The sequence below is a fragment of the Ammospiza caudacuta genome, chromosome 19 (genome assembly GCF_027887145.1).
Source record: "Ammospiza caudacuta isolate bAmmCau1 chromosome 19, bAmmCau1.pri, whole genome shotgun sequence".
Lineage (NCBI taxonomy): Eukaryota > Metazoa > Chordata > Aves > Passeriformes > Passerellidae > Ammospiza > Ammospiza caudacuta.
Genome location: NC_080611.1, coordinates 6446471 through 6457899, shown reverse-complemented (window position 1 = coordinate 6457899; position 11429 = coordinate 6446471).

Sequence of the window (11429 nt, the reverse complement as noted above, 5' to 3'; positions counted from 1 at the left end):
TACAGCTTTTGTAGAGTAAAACCAAAGTATGTTCAAAAAGGTGTTGTGATCAGTGCTGTGCACTCCAGGGCTCAGGCTGGAGCAGAGAAATTCAGTGGCAGCAGCAGAAGTTTCCTGCCAGCCCCCCTGGCTGAGGCCAGAACCGCCCCAGCGCAGAGCTGTGCTCAATTACAGCTAAAAAGATACTTAAAATGTTATCAAGGAAAACAGAATTTTCCATTGATGGTAGCTCATTTCTCTATTTAAATCACAAAGATTTGTCCACAACATTGTTAGTTTTATCCCAGGCCTAAGATCTTTCCTAGGAAGATAGAATTCACTGTAGGCAGTTCATTTGTGAAGAAAGGTTGAAGTGGAAGAGACATGAGAGACTATGAGATGCCCTCTTTTTGGCATAGTTACTTTTAACTTTGTTCCTTTATTCAGTTCAGGTACAGATTCATAAATATTTGTCCTTCTCACACAGGAGGGAAGAAGTTTGAGATAAGAATTTGCTTAACCAATATTGTTACCAAACCCTCTTGCAGACATTATCAGAAACATCAAAATGTTGGGTGTGGATCAGCTTCAAATATCTTCAAATTAATGTTACAAACATTATCAGGTATTCTATCCTGATTAGCCCATGGGAATGATTGGCACGAATGGGTTCCCAGCAGAACAACCCCAGACAGGATGGAGGTATAAGTAGGCCAGTGAGAAAGAAATTGAATAAAAAAAAGAAGGCAGAGTTCCAAACTGTGGATTAGAGTAAGAAAATTAACTTCATCTAAAGAAAGAATTTAAAAAAGAAAATGTATAAATAAAAAAAGAATAGTGAATAGGACTCTCTATGAAATTGAATGTAACAGAAATCAGTGGCTGTAGTACAGTCTGAAGCACAGTACTGTACTACAGTACAGGTTGTAGTACAGAGCTGAATAGCAGCATAGGCATGCAGGGCTTTTCTGACTTTCTGACACCAAGACTGGGCACAGTGCAGCCACAGCATGAATTTGCTATGAAATTTCTGCAAGCAGATAACATTATCTCAAAAGCTTTGGGGAAGAAAATCCATCGAGATACCCATATAGGCATGGCTCTGGTTTCCGTCTCACAGATGTGGGAATGGAGCAGGGTCAAAGTGGACCAATTACTTTTCTCAGCTGAGGAAATGTGCAATGCCATAGTATTTTTGGGGGTCTCCCATTAGGAATTTATACACTGAAGTCCAGTCCTACACAAGGGAAGGAATATGTAACCCCAGTTCATTTCATCCTTTTTATTATCCAGCCATTTAGCCCTTGCTGCACAATGTGGAAGAGTTTTATCCATATGTGACAGCAGCTGATACATCATGCAGTGCAGTTAAGCAGCAGCACACTTGTCTTTTGCTCTGGAAAGGCAAGCCCAGAACAAATCTGGTGACAACTGCAAAAGAATTATTGTTATCAGAGAACTGGAGCTGCTGGAGCCCAGGCATACAAACACTTCTGGAAAAAATCACAGGTTGCAGGTTTCTGCATGTTTCAACCAGATGAAACTCAGGAGCTTGGGAAGACAGTATTTTCACCAAAAAAAAAAAAAAAAAAAAAAAAAAAAAAAAAAAAAAAAAAGAGCAATTGTTGTTAACAGACCATTAAAGAAAACAGGAAAACATTGAAGTACACTCTAAAAATTGTATAAATTATATCCATAAATCTTGTTCTGTAAAATGGCAGTAGGTTACCTGAAGAAGTGGGAAAGTCCTCTGATTCCTTCAGATATCCAACACCTGTCAGAGCTGCCTTTGTGCAAGTCATGAGGAGCACACCATGTAGCCTGAGGAGACTGGGCTCCAGGGACAGCTCTTGGGCACATGGAGTGCCTATGCCCAGACAGACTCCAGAAGGTTCCCCTTGTACTTATGAGCATCTCTGCTGGGACTTCACGCTGAACTGCCCAAGGGGAATGAGGTGAGATCTCTGTGCTCTCTTATTTGTGGGAATTCTCGCAATTGTGTGTTCACCTGCTCGGACATGTGGTTGGCTGTTTATTGTGTACATTTGTGTTCTCCATGTGCCTGTGCCTTCGGGGAGTTCTTGCTCAGCCTCACTGCTTGGTTGGACCTGGATCTGTGGCAGTCTTGTCTGTGTCACAGTGCCAGACTCAGCCTTGCTGTCTGACAAGAAAACCTGGGGAACAGATCCTGCATAGAAACTGCTGTAAAGCTGGAAACCAGGCAGGCACTGAGCACTGGGAGACTGGGAAAGGAGCACTTCCCACCAGACAGCCATTCTGCCAGCTGATGCCCTTCAGCTAGCAGGGCTGCAGGGGCTTTTGCTGCTCAAAATATTCTGGCAGTGTCTGAGACAACAAGTGAATGACAAACATATTTAGCAAGTTCCTCTGGCTGCCCTGGCTGGAAGGCACCAACCTCCCTATTTCTTTTCTGCATTAGCCACACGTGTTACTTGCTCAGTGCTGACAGGGAGGAAGCACTGAGCAAATATTTGCTTAATGGGAAGCAAATAGATCAAAATAAAAGGGAGAGAAACACCAGAATGATGGGTTTGTGATCAAAGTGTCCAGCCCAATATGGCCTCAGAGAATCATCAGTAAAAGCATTTTGCCACAGGCAAACCAGGGTTGTTTATTTGTGATCTTTCCTGGTAGAAGAGATGGCAGAGAATTCGGTTCAAGGCAATGGAAAATGCAGGTGTGTGTGAATGCAGGTGTGTGTGAGCCCCTGTTCATTTCCACAGACACAAACTCTCGGACATACAAACACTCTCCTGCACAATTATATAGCCCAAAAATGCTTCCCTCATCACCTGCAATTTGACCATTGCAATTCAAGGAACATATTTCCAGCATTTTCTTCTCTGAGTCTCACAGACAAACCTTTAATTTCCCGTTTCCTTTCTGAGAGGACAAAGCTGTGCCACTATCAGCAGCCAGCCTGTGCCTGTCCTTGCTCTGAACTCCTTGCTCTGTGCATGCCTCCCTGCTAACACACTGCCTGTGCTGGAAGCGCCCTGAATGCTTTGCATGATGTGGAAGCCAATCTTCCTTGTTATGCAGATTAATGGATGCCATGCCACAGCCTGCTCCCAAACAACCCAAGCAGCCATTGCATAAATGGGATTATTTCCTGGGCATGTTAACTGCCCCTTGGCACTGGCAGGATTGCTGCATGGACATCTCAGGTGAGGACATGAGGGAACTGCTGCTTTGGCAACAGCAAACTGCACAAAGCCCAGCACCTTCCCTGTAGCTAAATTCAAGTCATTGGCAACCACAGCCCAATGTTGTCGAGTGTAAGAGCTGAAATAAGGGATGTGGGACTTCAGGCAGCTCTCCAAAATGCAGTTTATTGTACCCAGGATGTCACAGCAGGCCAGGGTCGTGGGTGACAGAGCTGTGCCCACAGCTCTCAGTTCCAGCTGCAGGCAGGCCGGGAGACCCTTTGGTTTTGGTTACAGTGCATTTTATACTTTTCTTTGCTGAGCATCTTAATACAGTAGAACCAATCTATCCCTTAACTTTTATCTCTAGCTTATCATAACTGCTATAATTACCATATTCATGTTACTGTTCTCCAATCACTAAAAGTCAGTACATTACAGTTTAAGCTAGGAGTTGTTTTTCAGTTTTCTTGCAGTGGAAAATTCTGAGACCTTTTTTCTTCTTGCAACATTTGCTGCCTTGTTTGCCTGTGCTATCTTTCTGCTTGGTAAAAACATCTTGTTTGAGGTGGGTTTATCCTTTGCTCTAAGCCATAAAAACCCCTTCTAACTAACACACCCTTTGCCTCCTTGGTTATCCAGTGAGATTGGCTCAGCAATTCTTTTCTTCTATATCAAAACTTGCTTCCATCTCTATTCCTTCTTCAGATTCTACATCCAAAAATCTTTCTGCTAAGCACACACACATCTGTGAGACTTTCTTGTCAAACTTTCATCCTTCCCAACAGTCCAGTCTCTGTGGGACATTGTCAAGTTCCCAATAACAGGACTCCCTTTTCTGCAATACTTCTGTGACCAGGGAGCACATGCTGTTTCCTCTGGCACTGATGTGTCATTCCTGGCTGAACAGAAGGAGATTAGAACTCATTTGAGCATGAAATAGGTTGCTAAGTGAAATCTTCCATGACATTCAGATATGCAGTCTACAACTTTCCTCTGTTTTTTTTCTGAGTTAGTGCCTCTGGAGACTCCTGATATTGAAGGCTCAGAGAACAGAGATGATGCTGCAAACCCTTCTCATGAGCCTAACACATGATGATCCTGGTTCCCTGTGGAAATCTGATGCCACATAGGATACCCCCCTCCTGTTGCATAACACAGGTAGGAGTTAGTCCAACAGGACACAAAGACCCTTTTTCTGCAGTTCCACAGCCACACTTCTACTGCCAAAGGAGGAAATAATTCCAATTCCCAATGCAAAAGTGGAGATATTGCTCTCTCTTGAGCAATTTTATGACCTAATAAGAGGAAAAAATTTCCTCTGTGACACACAAGAACCTCTTTTGTTATCAGAGACAGCTATGAATGCTGTTGCAAATACTTAGGTGAGAATTGGGATGACTAAACAAAAAAAGGGAGCAAGTATGGCCACATTCAACAGTGTCCATAGTTCTCTGGAAGGAACATGGAGGACATTTTTTCATGAGGAAAAACCAATCCACCTACACAGTTACACAGAGATTCACTCCCTGGAGTGCTTCAGACTCTGCACAGCAACAGCAAAGCAAATACAGATCAGAAACATTAGAATACCATATATGGTGTGGGACAGACATATGTGGCTATGGTTGTGAGGAGAACTATCACTTTAAATAAAATTCTATCGTCTAAAGCAAATGTATAAATCCCTGAGTTCTTATATTTGGCCCAGATCATATTCCCTTTGCAGCTGGTGGAGTCAAATGCTTCAGAGACCTCTAACCTCCCCCTCAAATTTACAATGTCAGCGAAAAATTAGATTCTTTCTTCTGAAACCTGACCCCTGAGAGCACTGATATCAATAGTCTTAAAAATAGGCCCATCAGCTGGGGTCATCAGAGATGTGTTTGTATTGGATTTGCTAAGCCAAGAAATTTTCATACCAAATCATGCTCCAGTGGTTTCCCCAGCATAGGCAGGTTCATTTTGAGAATCTCACAGGCTTTATGCACACTGCAGACAGACAACTTTTTCAACTCTCCAACACTAACATGAACCAGAATGAGGGATATTTTCAGGCATCCTGCACTCTCACTGAAAACAGCATCCAGTGTCATCCGACACAGGCGTCTGAAATGTCAGCTCTTGAAAATGCTCCGTCAGCCCTGTGCCCCTCAAGCTGAAGAAGAGGCAGCCAGCAGATGTAAGATAAGGTCTGTAAAACCTAGATAGGACAATGAAAGGGAGTGGATGGATTGCTGATCTTCCCTCTACCAGAAGAAGGGCCATCAGGTGAATGGCAGGGAGGGACAGGAGACTTCAAACCAGCCATTGTTATATCAGATCATCACCACCAACCCAGTGGTGGTGAAGGTTTTCATTAATTCAAAGATCTGCCACACAAATGCAAGGGAGCAGAACCAGGTGCAGACTCCAGATCCCAAACAGAACAAAGACGCCAAGACTGGCACGTGCCTGAGCCAGGAGCACTTGAGGAATGGGGCAGTGTTTAGGGACAGCCTCAGCACATCTGTCTGTTCATGCTTCCCACACTGCCCAGCCTCAGCCACCACCAAGCCACTGCCAGGACAATGCTCTGGGCTGGCCTTTGTGCCCTGGCATGTCTGTCACAAGAAGCCAGCAGGCAGCAGCAGGGCAGAGATGTCCCCCTTGCCAAGAGGCCATGGAGAGCCTGGAGCCCAGGTGCTGCTGCTCGGCAGCCAGGACAGCCTCTGTTAGCACTGCTTGTGCCTCTGGGCAGAGCACACTCCTGGCAGGGGAAAAGCTCCTTGCGCCCATCCCACGGGGCTGGAGCCACAGTCTCAGATGCCCACTGGGTTCAGGGGCCAATGTATGACCACAGCACAGCTGGGGCTGCTCACAGCTGAGCCAAGCCCAGACCTGGGCTGCTATGGGCAGTGGGACACACCAGCAGGGCTTCAGCAAAGCTGCTGAAGTTTATCATAGATCCTGGGTTTCTTCTTCAGTGCCTGGCCCTTAACCTCAGTGTTAATGCTGTCTGATGAGATTACAAGCTAATTTAGTGATTCATGCTGTTATTGCACATCTGTACCACAGTCTGCAAAGCCAGGCAGCAATGCCTGAACCAGACGTGTGCTGCTTCTTCCCTCAGTAGAAGAGCCTTGCTGTGCTGCTTAGCTGGGATCATGAAATCATCCAGAATAGCTGAGATTTCAAGGCTCTTCAAAGGTCACCTAATCAACACCCTATTCAAAGCAAGCCAAATTACTTCAGGTTGCTCAGGATTTGTCCAGCCACATCCTGAACACCTCTAAACATGGAAACTCTCTGATTTGGATCACTGTCAGGATAAAAACAATTTTCCTTAGATCTAATCTGAATTTCCCACATTCCAGCTTGTGCTTCACTCTCTCTCACTGTATCAGATACCTGTAAATAATATCTCCCTTTATCCTCTTCTTCATCAGATTGCATAAACACACTTCTTTTGGCTTTTCCTTGCACATCATGTGCTCCAATGATGTGCCCCCTGACCTTCTTGGTGGCCCAAAGGCCACAAAACAGTCTCAAGAAACCAAATTCTCACCCAGAGTTGTTTGTGACCATGTTTTGTTCTTGGTAGTTTACAGTGCTTCTTTTTAACAGTTCTTTAGACTGCACACTCTTTCCTGTACTGGAAAAGTGTTTTTCATGTATGTTTTTTCACTGACAGCTTTGGTATTCACTACCCTTCACTTATAAACTGGGTTTTGCTATTTCTTAAGTCAGTGGTTTCTAAATCACTTTTTTCATGCACCAGTTCCAGCTTAAGCCTCTTTTTGTGCAGAGGTGGCTGCCCAGACGGGCTTTTAACCCATTTGTGTGTTGCCCTCACAGCCATTACAGAGTGGAAAGACAACTCTGTCAGCAGCAAGGGAGGGACATTCCTTCCTGGGGCCCCTCAGTGATGGTGGGTGTGTGGAGCAGGACTCAGGTGTGATTTGTGACCCCACTCAATATTGCAATCACTCTGCTGTGTTTGCATTGTGGCTCCATCACACTGCTGTGCCATTGTGCTGAAGCAAAATTGCATGCAACAACAGGAATCAAACATCTTCAAATAAGTAAATTTGGTGTTAAGCATTAAAAACCCTCCCCATGTGGAATATCTAAAAGGACCAACCTGGTCCCTGTCATAATCTCCTAGGAGGTGCTCACACATGGATTTGTTGAGGGAGGTGGGTGAGAGTCGGATGCTTCTCACAGCAGATAAAAAGGAATTGGGCTCTGGGCTGACTTTTACAGAAGAGCTAATGACATTGCTGTATCTGTATGGGAGGCAAATCCCCCTGGAAACTCATATAAGCAGGGAAGAGTGAGAAAGAATTAATAAGAACTCGACTGAAAGCCAAGAATTCTAAAGCTCTGTTTTCCAAAGAATGTCATGACAAATGCTGATCACATCAGCACATCAGTTCATTTTATCTGGATTTATCTTCAACAAACCATAAAGCAGCCAAGAAAGGTCACAGCCCCTTTTCTAACTGCATTTAAATTGGCAAATCTAAATAATTTCATCCTGCTCCCAGTGCCTGATACACTACCCAGCTTGCACAAGAGGTAGGGAAGGCAGTTAAGCAGATTGTCCAATTGTCCCAGCACACCTAGTTAGATAGTTATTTTTGTCTTTGAGGAAGATGTGCTCTTTCCAATTCGCCCGCAAAGAAGGATTTTCACAGTAACTCAAGATGAAATCGTGGCTTGAAGTGAGAAGGTGTGAACAAGCTGCAGATTTGCAGGCGGATGGGAGCCGGCAGGGAGGAGGAGATGGACAATGCAGGTTTTTTTGTGGATCTCAATAAGAAAGGTCCAAGAAAATCTGGTTTAATAAAACAGCCAGTTGAATAAGATAGTGTTGAGATAGTGTTGTGAATGTATTCTACAGATTAGTACTCCCTCTAAAACCATGGGCCCTTCCCCCCTCTCCCTCTTCTGCAGCACACAGGAGAGGCAGAAAAAGCAAAGATCACAGGCTGAGATAAGGACAATTTACTGGAAATAGCAATGAGATAAGAAAAACAACAGTAACATCAGTGATGCTAATGACAGAGCGTACAAGAAAAGAGGTGATTCACACAGAAGTGCACAGCAGAGCCCTAAGGTGGTGCAGGATGGGCAGCAGAGCTCAGGCTGGGCCTGGGCACTCTGAGGTTAACTGGGATGCAGGTCCTTGACTTCTCCACGGACACTGGTCTCCTGACCAGGACTGAGACATTCTACCCCTTGATACAGACAAAATTTGCCTTTCTCATAGATATTTAATTTAAAGCTTACCTTAATAACATATGGAATTCTAAAGTCCACAGTGCAAGGACCAGCCAAGTAGGTATCACCAGCTCCTTGAGTACATTTGCCTTACACAAGACGCCAAAGACAAATGGTCTCTAATAAGAGTTATTTTTCCACCTATAGCCTCGCATCAAATCCCTAGCACAGATCAAACACGAAATTTTCATTGAAAATGAATTGTAACTGAGGACTATGAAAATCAACAAATTCACACATCTTTGCAGTATAAATAATTTTTGTAATGTGATAAAATCAACATTATTATACCCCTAAGCCTAATATTAATGTGAAGAATAGTGTGTAAGAAAAAAAAAAGTTTTGTAACAGCTCATTTGAATCTGGGAAGCAGCCAGTGAGCCAGGAAATCCAAAAAAACATATGGGGAATGATATATCCCATGTATCCCTAGAAAAATACATCAGTACATGGGACGGGTGGTCATATCTTCACAAGCTGCAGAAGGCCTCATCCAGCCTACAACATCCAATATTCCAGTTTCCAATTCCATCATCCTTAGATCTCTCAAGAGGTGTAAAATGTCCATCAACATTTCCTACCTTCTGCTCTACCCTCATTATCTGCTTTTGTGGTATATTACTCAAGTTTCTGAATTAACTTGCCAGACTTATTCAGTGGAGGCAAAATCTTCACGGAAACTTATTTCATCTACACTGACTGAGAAAAAGATCATTGGGAGTCCTTAACAGAAGAAATATTACCTGATCAAGCTTTCTGTGATGAAATTACCATTTTAGTGAATAGGAAAAGAGCAGTATCTGTTGATGAGTTTGACCTTAGTGAGTGTTTTTCTTCTTTTGATCCTGTGTTCTATCTTGTCAAATAAAAAGGAGCAGAAGGTGATCCAGGCACTGGGGCAGAGACTTCCTTGCAGCCTATGGAGAGGACCACTGTAGACAAAATTCCCACATGCAGCTCAAGGACTGGAGGAGGTGGAAATTTCCTGGAGGAATTGCAGCCCATGGAGAGCCCATGCTGGAGTAAGGGAGAAGTATGCAGAGGAAGAAGAAGCAGAGAGAAGCTGTCATGGAATCACTTCTCCTTCCCATTCCCTACCTAACTGGACTGCTTGGAGCTGGAGGCAGAGGGATCAGGAATGAAGAAGTGGAGTATCAGAAATCTTGGGGAAAACATGTTGTTTTAATATTTGTTTCACAAACTAACTGCTGAAGACAGAGGGATTTAGTGAGTAAAAACCTGCAAAGCATCAATCAGAAGCTGTCAAAGGAAAATGATGAGTTGAAGATTGAGGTCAATAACTTTTCCAGTAGCATGAAGTCCATCTGTATAATCACAGAAGTAGAACCCTCACTTCTCTGTATTTATGAATCTTTTTTCCATCCACAAATGAAAAACCTTTATGCAATCCTTTCCAAAATTAAAAAACAGCAGAAAATAGCTTAAGCACAAGTTGACACTATTTCATCCTAGTTAAAAATACTCTGTAAAAGTCTGAAATATTATGGGCTCATGAGATGTCACAAAGATGGAAAAATATTCAGAAAATTCAATGAACATGAAGAGGCAAGACAATCTATGAGAAACTCAGAGTCCTAGAATGGCTTTGGGCCAGATGTTGTACTCATTGCAGGAAAAAAAATAGATGAGGCGCTATTTCCTGAACAAGGCAGATGAAAATCAGTAGTCCTTTAATCTCAGGCTTCTAGGTTTGGAAGAAACAGAAAAACAAGTCATCTGTCATTCCTTCTTGAATCTGTTGCCTTCCCAGATGATTCCCATTACTCTAGGAGGTGAAACAAAATGCAAGATATCAAACTGACAGAAAGGATGATATACTACAAATGTAACCTTTGAACCAGTGCACTGGAATCCATGTCATCCTCTTTAACTGACATGTGTAGAGAACCCAGGAAGGAAATTGAATTATGAGGAATCATTTTGCAGCTGCAACTAGACACCTAAACACAGTAATAACTGTAAAAGGAGATATTGGATGGGAGCTTTCCTATGGCTGTATGGCTCTCAGCTGGAGAGCTTTAAGTCCCCACAACTCAGGAGTCAGCAGTAAGAGACAAGTTTATCAAAAACCTGCAAATTCATCTTAATTTCATGTGACACATAAAGAACAGTCAAGTCTATTCTTTGTTAAGGTATTTTTTGTGTGCCGGAGGCTGATGTTTTCTTCAGTGACAGTTCTACAAACACACAATATTATTTTTCAAACAGAAATTATCTCCACATATATTTTTCAGAAAGGCATTGGCAATCTCTTAAAAGAATACATGATCTCAGATATTTCAGTCATGCATGCAGTGTTATAAGCATACAAATGTTCTTTAAAGAAGTGAGTTGAGAAGGCTGGTCATCGTTCTCACATTGTTTCAGTTTCCTGATGTTTGAGAGAAAATGCAAGTCTTCACAATATGATAGATAAACACCATATCCCAGCTCCATGGAAGAACTTTGAACAGCAGATCTTTCCTAATTCTTTGCAAAGGAAATGCAAAACCTTCCAGGAATTCTCTATATTTCAGTGGCATTTTTGTTGGTGCTTGGGAAGGCTGGAGGAGGACAGCTTGGGATCTTAATCCCATTCTTGCATTTGTTAACCACAGCCACTGTCCAAGGTTTCTAAAATAGACATTGGTGAGTTAAAACTGCCAATAAATCTAAAAGATGAAAGTTATAAAATGCATCCTTAGGAATTCCTGTTAATGTGATCTCACTGCAATTTCTGATGGACACACATCAGAGCAAACCAGCACAGCCAGAGATGGAGAATGACAAAATAATACCTTTAAAATTGAATTTCAAATCATAGCCACTCAGTAATACTTCAGAAAAAGGGAAAAGATGTAATTAAACATATGAATCAAGGGGAATAATCTGTCTTGTCTGATATTTTGAAAGTACCCACCAAAAAGCTAAGGAGTTGTAAATAAGTACAGTTACACAAGCAGGACTTGGTCATCCAGTCTTGGAATTAGATTATACCAGATTACTTCTATTCTTTAT